This window comes from Mauremys reevesii, linkage group 2 (genome assembly GCF_016161935.1).
Source record: "Mauremys reevesii isolate NIE-2019 linkage group 2, ASM1616193v1, whole genome shotgun sequence".
In the NCBI taxonomy this organism is placed as follows: Eukaryota; Metazoa; Chordata; order Testudines; family Geoemydidae; genus Mauremys; species Mauremys reevesii.
The window spans coordinates 154,312,516-154,328,460 of record NC_052624.1 but is presented as its reverse complement, the minus strand read 5'-3'; the positions used below and the strand labels follow the sequence as shown (position 1 = coordinate 154,328,460).

Genomic DNA, 15,945 nt, shown 5'->3' with positions numbered 1-15,945 from the left:
TGTGGATTAGTTCCATTAAACCCAGCAGCTTCCCACATCCCAGTAGGTAACTGTATCGTGTCCAGACCTCCTGATTAGTACTATGCAAATAGGTCCACAGATGTGAGTAAGTCTGAATTTCACAAGATTTATATTTGCATTTTTGTGGTTTTATTGCGCTAGGGAGCCATTTATTCAGCCGAAATAGTTGAAGGTCTGGTCTTTCCACCATAAAAGAAAAGACCCAGATTTCATGTTGTTTTGGCCCTCTCTGTGTGGTGTTAAAATAACTATTGAAAATCCAACAGAAATACAAAGCAGAGATGGTCCCAAGTTGCAAAATGTGAACTGAATCTGGCCCCAAACTTTTCCAAAGTTCAGGGCGTGCTCCCTATTATTATCTGTGTATTGTACAGTTTCACCTGGAGCCTCAAATGAGAACAGTGCCTCCCATGTACCAGGTGCTGTCCAGGCATGTAATAGGAGACTCTCTGCCCTGAAGATCTTACAATGGCAGATGAGTTAAAAGGTGGGAGAAAGGTGGTAGTAGTAGTATCTCCATTTTACAGTTAGGAAGCTGAGGCAAGGAGATGTTAAGTGACTTGCCCAAGGTCACACAAGAGCTGGAAATTGAACATAGATCTCCTGAGCCTCAGCCCAGGGCTTTAACTACAAGACCATCCTTCCCCAAAGCTGGGGTTTTGGTTTGGTCAGTATGGACTTCGCCTATTGGGTTTTCTTGTCTCTAACTCTGTGCTTCTGCCAGAGGGTTTTACACAAGGGGTTTTGTCCATGATTCTGTGAAATCAGAAGTCCTTGACTGAGTCTGACTGACTGTGTCGGGACTTTGTTTCTCTTGGTCCCACAAAGAGTTTTGGATCCTTCTGAGGACTGTCTTAGTAATCCCCAAATTCTTTATCACAAGGCTTCCGTGGCAGTCTGCCATTTCTAATAATTAAATAATCCATCATTGTGGTCTGCTCAGTTCTCTTTCGGAAGTAGCAGTTGGTCCCCTCACTAATGCCTCTCTTGGCCAGGGAGGAATTTGCTCTAGTCACTGTGACAAAGAACATACCCTACTTTATAGGGTGCTGTCTTCATAAATCTGATGCATTCTTTCTAAGAATGGGCTGGGTGCACTTTACAGACATTAGAAAGGCAGAGGTCCCTGCCTCAAATAGCTTCCAGTGTAAATAGAGTCTGCTCCTATATTTGGGAAGATCTGGGCATGCCATGCTTTGGCAGCGAAGTAGTTAAAGTGCATACTGCCAGCTTCCCCGAGTACAAAGCTCCCATTTCAATCATAAGACTCCCGTTCCTTTGGGCCAAAGTCTGACATCAGCAATGGAACTGATGTTATCCAGCCAATCAGGGGCTGATGCATCACTTGTTTGAGCAAGCAGCAAGAAGTAACCCAAACGTGGCCTTAGCAGCCAAGAGAGAACAGAAGTGTGTGTGCAGGAGAGGGGGTAGCCTGGTTAATTTAGAATTCTTTTAAAAATATGACTAAGTTTCTTTACATTATTAAAAGTCTCTTTAAAGAGCAGCTGCCTCCTATTAATACTGCTTGGGATGCTAATCTTCCCTCTGATCTATCTTTAGAGAGCTGCCAGCACAAATGGGGATGTAGTGCAAATGGGTGATGTCAGTCACTATGCAGGCTTCAGATCTGGGCCCAAACAGCTGAAAACACAATGGTGCCTCCCCGAAGGAGGAAGGGGAAAAAAGGGAAAGAAAATAATAGATCCAACTTGCTCTTCAGATGGATTTGCAGAAATCAAGCTTTTTGTTGTCCATTCTCCCCTCAGCTGTAAAGGGCTGTGTGTGCAAGAGTGAGAAGGGTGTCTTTGTGGCCTGGGAGATCTGGGTTCAGTTCTCAGCTCTGACACAGACTCCCTGGGTGACCTTGGGCAAGTCACTCGCTGTCAGATTTGCGGAAGTTTGGGGCTAGTCTCCCAAGTCCTCAGCATCCACAACTGGGGGCCAAGTTTTCAAAAGAGCTCAGCTCCCATACAGGTGCCTAAACAAGGCTCTGATTTTCAGTTGTGCCCAGCAGCTCATGTTGTGACTCTCATGGCCAGATTTTCAAAAGCTCACAGCATGCTGAGGCCCTTTGAAACTCTGGCCCCATATCCTTTTTGCCTCATTCCCACCTGTAAAATGAGGTTTCCTTTCTCCCACTTTTTGTCTTGTCTGTTTGGATCAGAAGCTCTTTGAGTGTAATGCTTAGCACAACGGGGCCTCAATCTAGACTAATGCAAATTAGAATAATACAGTGCTGGAAACTGATGGTCACTGAGTGCTCTCTGCATCTCACAGGATAGGGCTGTAGGAGAAAGGGGTTAGAGCAGTGGGCAAACCTCCGGGTGGTTCATGTTTGGCTGTTTATCTGAAGCTCTTTTGTCTAGAAAACAGACGCAAGTGGAGTCTTTCCTCATATCCACCCGATTCTGCCCAGGTACTGCAAATAACAGCCTTACGTGTGGTATAACGTCATTACCACGTCTTGCTGAAAACCCCACGTTCGGGAGCCGGCAAAACAAAAATAGAAAAGCTGGCAGGAGTAGAACTCAAGCAAGCAAAGAAACAAACAAAGATTAACCACCCTTTTCTCAGCTCAGACAAGACTTAGCTTCCTGTCCCTGGCCCCTAGGAGCTTACAGGTTAGAGAAGTCACACAAGGCTCAGCAGAGGAGAAGAGTTCACAAGAGGGATGGAGATCGCTTAGGAGGAGGGAAGGAGGGGACAGATCAGTGAGAGTGGTGACTTTTGAAGAAGGGATTTTGGAAGGAGGAGAAAGAGGTGCTCGGTGACTGAGATGAAGGAGTGTGTATTCCAGGCAGCCGATATCAGGCTGAGGTCTGGTCTAAATGAGAGACTATATCAGTATAACTATGTCACTCAGGGGTGTGAAAAGTCCACACTCCTGAGTGATGTCTTTATACCGACTTAACCCCTCATGTAGAGGATAACCCCTCCGCCAACACAGCTTCCACAGTGCTACACCTAAAGAGTGGGAAAAGAGCCAAAGGGGATGGGAGGAGAGACGCAGGAAAGGGGACATCTTACAGGCTTGGGTTTGCTGCTGTAAGACATGGAAAGCTGGTGGAGGGGTTCAAAGTGGGAGGCAGGCAGACGTGATACGAAGGATGATTTCAGTGACTGCATTTAGGACAGAGCTGCGCCAAAGAGGAGAAATTTGCATTAATCAAGGTCCAAGATATGCGTAGGGGAATTTGCAGTGGGTCCAGTGAGGGGTTATCGTGGCTATCCTCTCACCTCAGGAATGGAGTCTGAAGAGAATTGCTCATTCAGGCTTGCTAGTTGCCGCTATACTGTAGCGTGGGCCCATGGAGGGGCGCTGGGCTAGGATTTGGCAGACCTTCTGGTCTCAGTTCTGCTGCTGACTTAAGTGGCTTCAAGCAAAACCTCTAATCGCCCTGTGCCTTGATTTCCTCACCTGTAAAATGAAGACAACAGTATTTTGTATGTCTTGTCTATTTAGATTGTGAGCTCAGAGAGGCAATGATATTTGCCTGCCTTTGTAAAGTGCTTTGAGATTGACAGTGAAAAGTGCTGTATCAGAGCTATAGATTCCTTTATGATTATTATTTAGTAGAAGTGGTAAAACAGGCAGTCTGTATCTCAAACAGAAAGCCAAGGAAAAATGTCTCAGGTTTATTATTATTTATACTACAATCATACCTAGAGGCTCCACTGTGCTCGGCCTGGCCAACTCTTAAAAATTAGATCAACCTAGTTACGGTGCTCAGGGCTGTGAAAAATGTCATGCCCTGAGTGCTGTAGTTAGTTCGACCCAATCCCTGGTGTAGACGTGGCTAGGTCAACGGAATAATTCTCTCACAGAGGTGAATTAGCTACACTGATGGAAAACCCCCTTCCATCGATGTAGGAAGTGCCTATACCGTGGCACTACAGTGGCACAGCTGCACTGGCTGCAGTGTAGACATAGACATACTCTTTCTTACTTTGCACACCGTCTAACGGTCTGTCTACACTGCAGTCTGATTGCAGCACATGGAGCCAGACCTGAGCTAGCTTTGATCTAGCTCAGATAGCAGCAGCACAGAAGCCCCGGCGGCATGGGCTAGCTGCTGAGTACGTACTTGAAGTCCAGGGTGGGCTTGTACAGCCTGTGTGGCTGCAGCTTTGCTGCTGCTGCTGTTTGAGCTAGCTAGATCAAAGATAGCTTGGGTGTGTCTGTCGGTGCTGCACTCACACCTCTAATTGGTGTAGACATACCCCCGAGACCCTTTTGTAAACAAACAAGGTGTGAAGGGAGACAGAGGTGAAGTGATCACACAGTAGGTCACTGGGAATAGAACCCGAGTCTCCTGACCCCCAGTGAGAGCACTATCCACTAGGCACGGCTGCTTCTCCGATATATAATTCAGGCATACCCTCCCCACTAACCACCCACTGCAAGTGACTTCAATAAGACTTTGAGTAACTGCAGGATTTGGCCTTTAAATGATTAGACAAATCCTGTATGAGGATACATTGGCTTCTCCAGTCTTCACTGGTTTCTTGATGTTATTAAAGTATGAAAATGTCAGGGTGCTGCATCCGTATTCGTTAGGCGTTGACAGCTGGCTGCTGATAACAAGGTGATGGCTCCTATCTTGAGATACTTAACAACGTAAGCAAACAAGAAGCTTGGTTTGGAAGATGGACTAGGCTTCCATTTGGCATCCAGTATATTTCTTGCTCTAAGGTGTTGCCCTTTGACATTGAGCTGGGCTCTGAGCAATTCTCTTCTCCCACGTCAAAGGGGGTGGGGTTGGGGGGGGGGGAGAAATGTGAGTGGGATCAAAACTCTTTCTGACTTACTTTAATTTCCTCTGCTTTCTTAATCATTTCCTGGCAGTCCTTGAGCTGCCAGGAGAAATCTTTGCACTGATGCAGTGTAATGAATTCCCAGGCTCCCTCCATCTCCATGGGGTGAGCGATAAGGTTTTTCAATAAAAAAGCTAGCACCTCTTCTTCATCTTCAGTTGTATCGTTTCTTCGCTGGGATGTTTTAATAAACCATTGATTTGGCTGGCTCAGACCACATCTGACCATTGGTAGTAAGGGCTCGTCTACACAGGGATGCTTAGGAAAGTTAATCTGAATTAAATGAAGATGCACATTTAAAGTGGGTTAGTTAAACCACATTAAATCCCTGTTTGGTTGCTCTTTTCAGAATTAAAGTGGCCTTAATTTGATTTAGTTTAATTCACTTTGGAAGGGAATTAAGCAAAATCAGATTAAAGCCACTTCAATTCTGAACAAGTGTGTCCATGTAGAGGATTAATGCAGTTTAAATAACATACATTAAAATTCAGATCTTTATTTAATTCAGATTAATTTTCTTGTGTGTCCCCATGTCAACAAGCTCTAAGTAAGATCCAGATCCTTAAAGTATTTAGGCTCCTAGCTTCCACTGATTTCAGTGGAAGTTAGGAGCCCAAATATCTTTTTGAGGATCTGGGCCTAAGTTAGTTAAAAAAGTAAGTTAGTTAGAAGTTGTGCTGTTTCTTTTCATAGTGGTACCACCAGAAAAACTCCAGTGACACTTACCCTTTCTGCCACACCATCTAGCTGTGGCTCTCAGAGCACTTCCCATTCGTTCTGCTAAGCCTTGCAATCTCCACTGTGAGGTATGGAAATAATACCCCTGGTTTTCAGAGAGGTAAACTGAGGCCCAGTGGGACTGAGTAGTTTGTTTAAGGTCACACATTGAGTCACTGGCAGAGAATGGAGTCCTGACTCTCAGCCTCCCTTAGACTACGCTATACTTTCAAGAGCACATGAAACATTTTACAGCCTCAATTTATTTTATAGACTGTAACCAATTAAACCAAAAGGTGCAAGGAAGGCTTGGGTGTTTTACAAGCTCATTATTTAATTTCTCTGGTCTCTCTCCCTGTTGGGGGCATTTATTGGGCACGTTTGAATATATTATTTGGAAGTTCCCAGAAGTTGAATATGCTCAGAGCATCTGTTGTTGGAGGTCTGGATGCTGGGAGGGGGAAGAAGACAAGACAGCAGAACCAAAAGTTACAGGCATCAGCTCACTAATTATAATAAACAAAGTGGAGATGAGCTGCCCAGAGAAGGAAGATGTTGGTGAAGGGCAGATTCTCAGCCAGTGTAAATGAAGGTAGCTCCATGGAACCCACTGGAGCAATGTTGATTTACACCAGCAGAGGATTTGGCCCTACGGTGGCTGTTTCTGTTTCAAATGGGCCTTCCTCAACACTAAGGCCAGATTCTGGCTGCATAAAATGCCTGGAATGCCACAGCCAGAGTAGCGGTGGAAGGGTGCTATGCAAAGTTTGCCTCTCATAAATTCCTTGGACCAAATCCATTGTTGGTGTAAATTCAATGGATTCTTACCAGAGGTGAGACTGACTTCTTGTGGGCTGGAATATCTCCCAGGATTTCAGCTGGGGAGGAAGGCAATAAGATACTGCTGTTATCTTGTTGCAATGAGAAATGTGTACATGATTAAAGGCAGTTCAGGGCTATGAGAACAGCTCATTATTTACTCAGCATGAGAAATGTATCACTGCGTGAGAAATAAATCACTGCATGAGAACAATATCTACTATCTCCATAAGGAACCGCAGTATGCATCAGAAGTATCCAGGACAAAGTATCACAACAGGCCACCATGTAAGTGTATGCATGTCATTTGGAAAGGCATCAGGGTTATTTATACATTCATATCATGACCATTGTGTCAATATCTGGGGGTGTTTACAAAGAATAACAAATCTATTGCTAACAGCTGCTTACAAAACGCAATTCTCTGCTATCACTGTCCTGTCTGAACACCTGCTCAGTTACTGAACCTAATCAGCAGAAATACTGAATAAATATGTGCTCCTTGCTCCATAGCCATGGTTCAGCTTGACAAAAGATTGGATTCCAGAGCACAGAGACTTTTACTGAGGATTCCGAGTTTTCTGCACCCTGTTTCTTCTTTTTTAAACTCAGGTGACCGGTAACAAGACATAGTTGTTGACATCTCAAAGATTAGCCAGGTTCCAAGCTGTGCAAGGCTTTATTGATTCTAATCAAGGCCTTGCGTTGGACTTGGGAGTGTATTGAGTGTCAGTTGAAGGCAATTGCATCAACAGTTGCAAAGAAGTGATAGTTACCACATAAGTAAGAGGGGCTGTGATATTAGGTGTGGCTTGTGTTGACTACGGTAGACATAGGATTGGTGCTAAGATTTTCCCAAATGACTAGTGATTTTGTGCGCCTCATGCCTTTGGATTTCCAAAAAGAGAAAGCACTGAGCATCCACCCTCTGAAAGTCTGTCTCCTTTAATTATTTCAGGTTGGGCACTCCAGAATGGAGGCAATCAGTATCACTAGTCACTTGGGAAAATCTTAGCCTAGATCTGTACTTGCCCAAAGTTCAGAACGCTTAGGATCCAGAGGTCCCATCTCATGTAGGTTTTGAGTTAAAAGTTTGGATCTCTTCTCTAATCCATCCTGTAATAAATCTTATAACAGGAGGGCTAAAATTCAGTCTTGGTCTCCCCTAAAAAATTCAATGTGTCTCTGGTCCTCAATATAATTGAGTAATATTATGTTACTATATTATAAAAAAGCTTCACAATGCTGGGAGCTGTGCAAAAGTCCTTGCTGAAGCAAAGAGGGAAAACCAATATTGTCCTTCTGTTCTTTCGTCTTACAGAATGTACCACTCCCCGTCATTAAGGGAAGTTTGCTCCTTGACCTGAGAATACAGCTCAGAAGCAAGTGTCTTCCCCTGAGGTCTCATGGGTGGATCTGCCTGAAGTACCTTCCTGTGATACAGCGATAAGACATCTGTCTTATTGAATAACATCAATCAAACCTTAACCATGCCATGTCAGAAAGTGTGGGTTGTGACTGACTCATCAACACATCTTGTGCAGAGTTTGCTTCTCCAGTCCCAAGGTAGTGACGGGGAGGAAGCTGCTCTTGCGTCTTTGTGACTCTTTGTACTCATTGCTCCACCTATGTTGTCATTGTGTTTTTCTGCGTTACTTGGGGGACTTTCTGATTGTCTTAAGGCAACCCATTCAGCTCTGGCAGTCTGTTATAAAGTAATTGTTGGCCTTGTCTTTTCCTGAGATGGTGGCTTTACCCAGAGGAAGGAAAGATTTACCCCTGGCAGGAATGTATCCTTCATGGTCTGGATATAAAACACGGTGTTCCTCTATCTTGCCTGATAGTTGAACAAAATTCAGTAAGAGTAAAATTCACACAGGAGTAATTGAAACTGTTTTCTAATTCAGTAGTTTTGGGAGGGGGGGGGGGAACACCCCAACACAACAACAACCACCCAGCTAGTTGGTCATCCTCTTGCTTGTATATTTTCATGTCTATTAAGTATATAAGCATTTTGGTGCAGGGATTGTGTAATGCCCTGTTTGTATGGCATACAATGGGACCCTGATCCTGGATTGGAGTCTCTAGGCATTAAATGATACAAAAGATTAGTAATAACAACATATAGAAGGCAGTTCATCTCAATACATATTTGTAGCTGAAAAACAGAAGTAATCCGGAAAAACAGGTATGAAACAGTTAACCATACCAGCACTTAGTTATTTCGAGAGGATTTAAAATATTTTTCTATCAGGATTAATTATCAGTGCAGTAAAAAAACCCTTAAATAATTGGAATAAATCCCCTTTTCTGCTTGTTCGTACTGTATAAATTCCCCAGCTGAGAGTACAATTGTGCTAGGATTTCAGTGTGATTGGCAGCAAATCTTTGATGATTTTATGGAGGTTGGTTGATTACTCCAATCAAAACAATGTATCGAGAAAAGAATAATGATTTGTTTTCATAGCAAAATGCTCCAACCCTTGAGACACAAAAATAACCCTGAGCAAAACTCAAAGGACACACCTGGAATTTTCACCCCAGGAAATAGCAGAGAGAAAATACTGTGGATATATTTTTCTCCGGACAGTTTGCCCTATAAACAGAGGTTCAGTATAATCAGGTTTTATTTTTTGATTACAGGAGTGCCTAGATCTGGGATCTACATCAGGACCCCTTGGTGCAAGGTGCTGTACACACAAACAGTAAGTAGTTCTTGCTCTGAAGCGTAAACAGGCAAAGGGTGGGAGAAAGAAAGTAGAAGTCAGATTGTACACTGCAAGGCATTGAAACAATTTCTGGTTTTCATTCTCCTTCATTATAAAGGCAGAAGAGGGAGCGTCGTCTAGCAATTAAAATATGGGATTTTGCATGGGGAGAACTGGGTTCTGGTCCTGGTCCTGCCACAGGCTTTTGGGCAAGTTGCTTAATCTCCCCATGCCTCAGTTTCCCCAGATATATCATGAGTGTAACAGTTACCTACATCACTGATGGGGGCGGGGTTGGCTGTATAACTTGCTAATGTATGTACACAGCTTTGGGACATACACAGCGGTATAGAAAGGCAAAGTTAACAATGCTTTGGTATAGGGCAAATCCTGACTCTCCTTGGCTGTAGAGGGTCTTCTTGCTTCAGAATGAGGCCAGTTTTGGGGAGCTCATGCAGCCCAGTTCTATGGGGTCTCCTTGCATGCTGCCACAGAGAGGGAATTTGGGGGTAGAGCAGGTGTATCTGCCATCCTGGCCAGTACCCCTCTGCAGAGGGCATTCCCCTGAGATTGGAGTATCAGCCACAAAGTAGCTCAATAGCTTTGTTCTATAACCCCAGAAGAACTCCCCATCCAACTCCTGGGCATGTGCTCAGGGGCCAAGATTGGAATGAAAAGTAGGTCTGATTGGATTGAGTCAGCCAACTACCGCAGAACTGCCCTCCTCTGACCCTCAAGTCTTTCTTGCTGTTATCACTTTTGTTGTAGATGTTCTCTCCTGCACCAAATTCCTCTGTCCCCTCCTTACTTTTGAAACTACCATGGCATTTCATCCTCAAATAAAGAAATAAGAGAAAAATCCCATGTGTACATATGAACAATTATATCCGCCTGTGTATTTGTATAGGTTTCATTAACTTTTCCAGCTATGGGTAGGAAAATGCTGCACGTTTCTGCTGTGCTTTTCATCTCAGCATCTTAAAGTGCCTGGCAAGCATCAATTACTCTGAGCCTCTGATCGAGGTAAGTAAGTATTATAACCAAGGACTAAAACTGTGTGAGGTTCTTTATAGCTTCTGGCTGAGATTTTCAAAAGAGATGCCCAATTCCCATAGCTTCCTTTCAAAATTCCAGACCCTCTGTTGTGAGCATTGAGGTCGAAAGGGTGAAACTGCTCCACTGCTAAATTATATTGGCTTCTGGTGATAATGGCGGCATTGCTTATTTTTGTAAAATTTGTACTTTGTTAAAAGGGACGACGTTTGACCACATTTGCAATGGCCTGAGTGAAATTGAACCATTGCCATCGCATGCCCCACCTTGCTAAAAACGTTGAGCCCAATCTGAAGTCCTTGCTCATCCAGTACTTCCACTGATTTCAGGAGAAACAGCTTTAGGGTGGCCTACGGCTCAACAGATTACTTGCAATCCTACCTTGTCCTTCCGTAGGACCCAAACATCCGAGTGAGCATGACCCTTCCAGATGTTGTTCTGTTTGGGACTAAGGTGCACTGCAGGTTTCTACAGCTCATGTAAAGTATCAAAGGGGTAGACGTGTTAGTCTGGATCTGTAAAAGCAGCAAAGAGTCCTGTGGCACCTTATAGACTAACAGATGTATTGGAGCATGAGCTTTCGTGGATGAATACCCACTTCGTCGGATGCTTTTCACCCACGAAAGCTCATGCTCCAATACGTCTGTTAGTCTATAAGGTGCCAGAGGACTCTTTGCTGCTTTTACAGCTCATGTAATATCTGCAATAGGGTACCCCTCATTTTAGTGCATGGTGATTTGAATCCGGTTTGCGTTCGTTATTTTGACTTCACTGTTGGCATTTTTAGGAACATACTGGGACAGACCAGGCTTCCCTCTCTTCTTGTCACCAGAAGCAGCCAGATGTTCCAACAGAAGGTGAATCCTGCCCTCCCATGATTGTGAAATTGGGGTATTGCTTCAGGATCCTAGCAGGTGATTTTCTTATGCCCTGAAAGATGTGGATTTCTAGCCCTTGTCATCATATCCTTGCTGACGTAGCTGCACTTGCGACTCTTACTTGCATATAAGTCCAAGATTTGAATAAATAACTAGTGCTTTTGGGTGCCAGACATACACCACCTTAAGAGGTCTGATTTTCAGGAAGTGCTAAACATCCACCCACTGGATATCAGGCCCCTTTAAGTCATTTCAAGCTGAGCCCCCGCAATCATTTGTCATAAATCTTGGGCATATATTCTACACTTACATTGAAACATCCTTCTCTTTATCCATTTAATTCTTTTCTGCCTTTTCATTTAAGCAAGTTGCTTGTGTCATGGGAAGGGGCACTAGAGATTAAATTACAGTTTGAACCCTGCATTATATTTCATCATCCTACTTGAGTTTTTTTGATTTTTTTTTTTAAATTCTAAGTCACACTTGCTGAAAGATGGTGACAGAGACAACATACATTAACATAGAAGGCAGCCTCTTAAGAAAGGCAGAAAAGTCCCAGAGTTAGGAAGTGAAGTGAGTTCCCAAACTTCACACCCAGACATTTTTATACAAAGTCATTTTACGTGCCAAAGGTTTCTTTTTTTTTTTTCCTCTCCTCATAACTATAAAGAAAGCCGGAAGGGTGAGGGCCAGGAAAAATTGAGATGATTTCCCCCGGTTATATAACGAAGCTTTAAAAAAAAGTAAAGACAATATCAGTCAGTCAATCATGTCCTTTGGTCCCAAGCCAAATCAAATTATCCTTTGTTTTGTTTGTTCCATTTTAAGATGATAATGGTGATTTGACTGCAACCCACATTCATCATTTAGAGGTGATTTACTCTTCTAAAACCTAATTTGTGCATAGTTTTGTACTGATATCACTACTGCAGTTAGAGCTGTGATTTTTTTTTTTTTTACTGTAATATAACTAGAGCTGGTTAAAACTGAGTTTCCATTTCACAAGAAATTCTGACATTTCAAAATTTCCAGCTAAAAGAAATTTCCAGAACAATTCATAATTCATTTGGGAAATATTGAAGTGACTGTATTGAAACTCTTTGTTTCAATAAGGTTGAAATGTTTCATTTTGACTACTATAAAATATGTAACAATTGAAATGATAAAGTCGAAAGAGTGTTCTGATAGTTTTTTAATAAAAAATTTGGATGAAATTGGTACATTCCCACCAAATGTTTTGATTTTGTCAAATCAGCATTTTCTGATGATTGGAAATTTTTCAGTGGATCAGTTTTCCCCAGCTCTAGTTACGACAGTACAAATCCCTAGTGAGGACACAGTTAAAGGTCCCTTTATACTGGTATAGATTATTCTCCTTCCCTTGCAGGTGTAAGTATCTTTCTGTCACTTTGGGATCCTCCAGGATGAAAAATTTGATGTAAATGTTAGATGGCGTTGTTTTCTATCTGAAGATCTACTGCATGTCAGATGAATATATACATGCTCTCTTTAAGCTAACATATTCAATATCTAAATATCTCAAGTAATGTTAGTAGCATTTTGAATCAATTGTCCCCATGATGGATTTTACATTTTGATCCCAGGAATGATATATAAAAACTTATCACATTAGCTTCAGAGGTGACTCTGTGTTCAGATAGTGTGAACAATTGTACACTTGGCTAACAATAACAGATATTAGCCCAATCCGTATCAATGGCACTGTGCTGTTACTCCTGGTAGTAAAAATGCATTGATTCTTGAAAAGGGGAAGCAGAAGAAGAATTAGCTGAAGTACTAACCTCCTGCCTAGTGGAAGCATTGCTTAGATGCTTGCAGCCTTGAGAGCAAAGAGACAATGGAAACTGCTTAAAGGGAAAAATCCCAAACAGACTTTTTTTTTTTTTTTTTTAAGTTACACATGGTACAGTGAAAACTCCTGCTGCCAATATTTATTGCCTTTCAAACTGCATATTTTTTTATTTCTGTACGATACAAGAGGGCTCCTCTGAGGACCTGGGTCACCAACTCGGCATTTGGATAGCTTGCATAAAAGCCTTCAAATGAATGCCTCGTTTTCCTCACAGTGGTGTGACAGCAGGCATAGCTGAGGTAAGATCACTGGCAGTGGAAACAGCCTATGAATCAGTCATCAGTAGAAAGCAGACCAATAGCGCACTGATTTCCTTAGTGTCATTGATTCAACTTGTATTGCAACAGGCAACAAAAGTTAATAATAGTCATAACTAGAGCTGTGAGAATAACAGGTTTTTTTTTCTGGGCATGCTGAAAAAAATTCATTGAACGTCAAATGAAATGGTTCATTTTGTTTTGAGCCTGCTTTTATTTAAAAACGTGGTTTTCGGTCAGTTAAAAATTGAAAATGTGTCTATTTTGAACCCTGAAAAATGGAAACAACTTCAAAATTGCTCATGAAATCATTTCTCCCTTTCTCAATCAACTCAAATACATTTTCTTCTTTGATTGAGTCACCTCTTGTTCTAATATTATAGGGCAGTAAAAAAAGAGATTATTGGAAAGAGGTTGGTCAATCTTTTGTAATGGTGAATGTGAACAAAGTCTCCTTTAATCCCTTCTCCTTTCCCCATAAAGACTATCATCATTTTTGTGATCTTTCATGGAAAGTTAGAGAGAGATCCTGGACTATGTGTAGATAAGAGTTCTGTGTTTGGAGCTACATGAGATGGAGGAAGCCTGTAAATTAAAATAAAAATTCTTCTCCCTGCAGAGCTATTTATTATAAAGATGGTCTCTAAAAAGTGCTTTTACCTTCATTTTACTAATGATTCTGCTCTGTCACCTGCTCCCTTTATTAAAGCTTCAAGAGTCTCCTGTGAACCGCGGGATTTGAACCTGTGACTTTCAGCATCCAGCGCACAGGCTTCTACCTTATGAGGTAAGAGTTACTGTAAGGGGCAGTACAGTAGGTGCTTATTCTCTGTGGACTACTCTCTCGAGGTGATATGAAACACTTGGCCACTAGACCATCCTTTAAAATGTATTGAATCCCTTGGCTATGGCATTGGACTGCAATCCAGGAGACCTGGGGCAAATTTCTAGCTCATCCATAGAGTGACTTGGGCAAGGCCCAGAGGTATGTCTACACTGTAGTTGCAGCACCTGTATCCATGCCACAGCTAGTTGTAGTCTAGGTTGGCTCCTATACCAATGGCAGCGAAGTCACAGCAGCATGGGCTGTAGAAGCTCACCTGTACCTTGTGCCTCAGTTCCTGATCTGTAAAAATGGGGCTGAGAGCACTGCTCTACCTCAGAGGTGTTGTGAAGATAAAATCCGTTAGTGACCTGAGGTTGCCTAGCTACTAGGGGGAGGAGGACCCTATGAGTGCTGAGATAGAACATGGGCTGAAAGTAACTAGCAGGAACTAAAGCCTGGGCTACACCTAAAACTTAAGAGTGATTTTCTTCACACAGCTAGGTCCACCTGAGAGATGTAGTTAAGCCAATTTAAGCTCCACTGTAGCTACCATTAGGTTGATGGACTGAAGAATTCTTCCATCAATCTAGCTACTGCCTCTTGAAGCAGTGGATTTACCACACTGCTGGAAAAAGCCCTTTTGTTGCTGTGGTATGTACGTGTCTGCTACAGGGGCATAGTGGTGCTGCTGTAGCACTTGCGGTGCTAAGAAAAGATTAAACTAAATAGGCCTTAAAATTGGGCAGTATGTTCTCTATATCATGTTTGTTAGAGAAAGGTACCCTGGGTGTCAAATCCACATGGCAGCTGGGGGATTTCCAGCCCATGGATAAGTATGTGAGCTTTGAGCGAGCATGGTGGCAGGTTAGACCCCCAGCGACGTAGCTGGGGTTATATTCAGGCAGCTTGTCTCTACTGCTATACTAACCATTTTAGTGAGCTAGCTTAATCAGAGCTCGTGTGTAAGTCTACCTCCAGCTGCAGTGTAGACAGACCCCTGTCTGTGTTCCTACAGCCAATGCTATCCCAGCCCCTCAGTTAAATAATACTAGTGTGAAGTCATGGGATATTCTCCCCTAACACTTTCGGGGTTTACAGCTCGAACCCCATGACTTGAGGTGCAGCTATATTTTCTTTCATTTTATAGTAGGAACAAGCTAGTGGAGCAACCAAGGCAAGAACCCTGCTTTCCTCCTAGCGGTCTCAGACTTAAGGTCTGATTCAAATGCCACTGTGCCATTAGTGCCTCTGAGTAGCTGGGCATGGTAAGGTGTCACCATGATGACAGGAAGACAAGGACTGAAATACAAAACCATGTTTTGTTGCATTGCTCAGGGCCCAGATCTTAAACGGGTTGAAGCAAAATAGGGGACTTGCCATCCACAGCAGTAGCAGACAGACTGTAAACTCCTCAGTGGTGGGAGCTTGTGTACCCAGTATCTTAGAAAGCTTTGTCTTTCTGAACAGTGAAGGTTTAGTGAAAAATCAGACACTAGAAAAAGACTAAATTTAACATTTTATTTTGTCTCAGAAGGAATCCACCATAGGCCTCATATTAAGTTATGCATCTTTAATTATAAAAATAAGCAAAGAAAATAACTTGCATCTCTCATTACCATGATATGTTTCAAATAACCTTTTATATGAACACATGGAGCTTTAAAAATGTAATTTAACAATAAATAATGACATATACCAGATATGCTCACTGTTTATTCCAGTAATCGGCCAAAAAAACCAAACCAAAACCCCCTTAAGTATCATTAAATTATAAATACATAATGCAAATTTATAATGGCACAAACATGTCTAAAGTGCAAACAAATCACAATGAGAATCATGCAAACGCGTCTAGATAAGCCCCTCGACCCCCAAGAAAATCACTTCGCAGTGAGCATGAGACAAAAAAAGCATTAGAGATTAAATGGGTGTGAAACAGTCAGACTCTACACTGAGAATCATTTTTCCCTATAAAAGT

General features: G+C 42.5%; 1 long non-coding RNA gene across 3 annotated transcripts in view; it reads left to right on the top strand.

The window, feature by feature from the left end:
- The window catches only part of LOC120397602, a 112,868-nt gene that overhangs the window by 89,400 nt on the left and 7,523 nt on the right, over window positions 1-15,945 (top strand). For 2 of the 3 annotated variants that reach the window (XR_005593888.1, XR_005593889.1), the window contains 5 exons: window positions 9,016-9,077; window positions 9,988-10,103; window positions 10,921-11,047; window positions 13,011-13,123; window positions 13,851-13,928. This is a non-coding gene — a long non-coding RNA (uncharacterized LOC120397602). Of the gene's footprint in view, window positions 1-7,693; window positions 7,939-9,015; window positions 9,078-9,987; window positions 10,104-10,920; window positions 11,048-13,010; window positions 13,124-13,850; window positions 13,929-15,945 lie in introns of all 3 variants that reach the window. The other variant, XR_005593887.1, reaches the window with a different exon arrangement.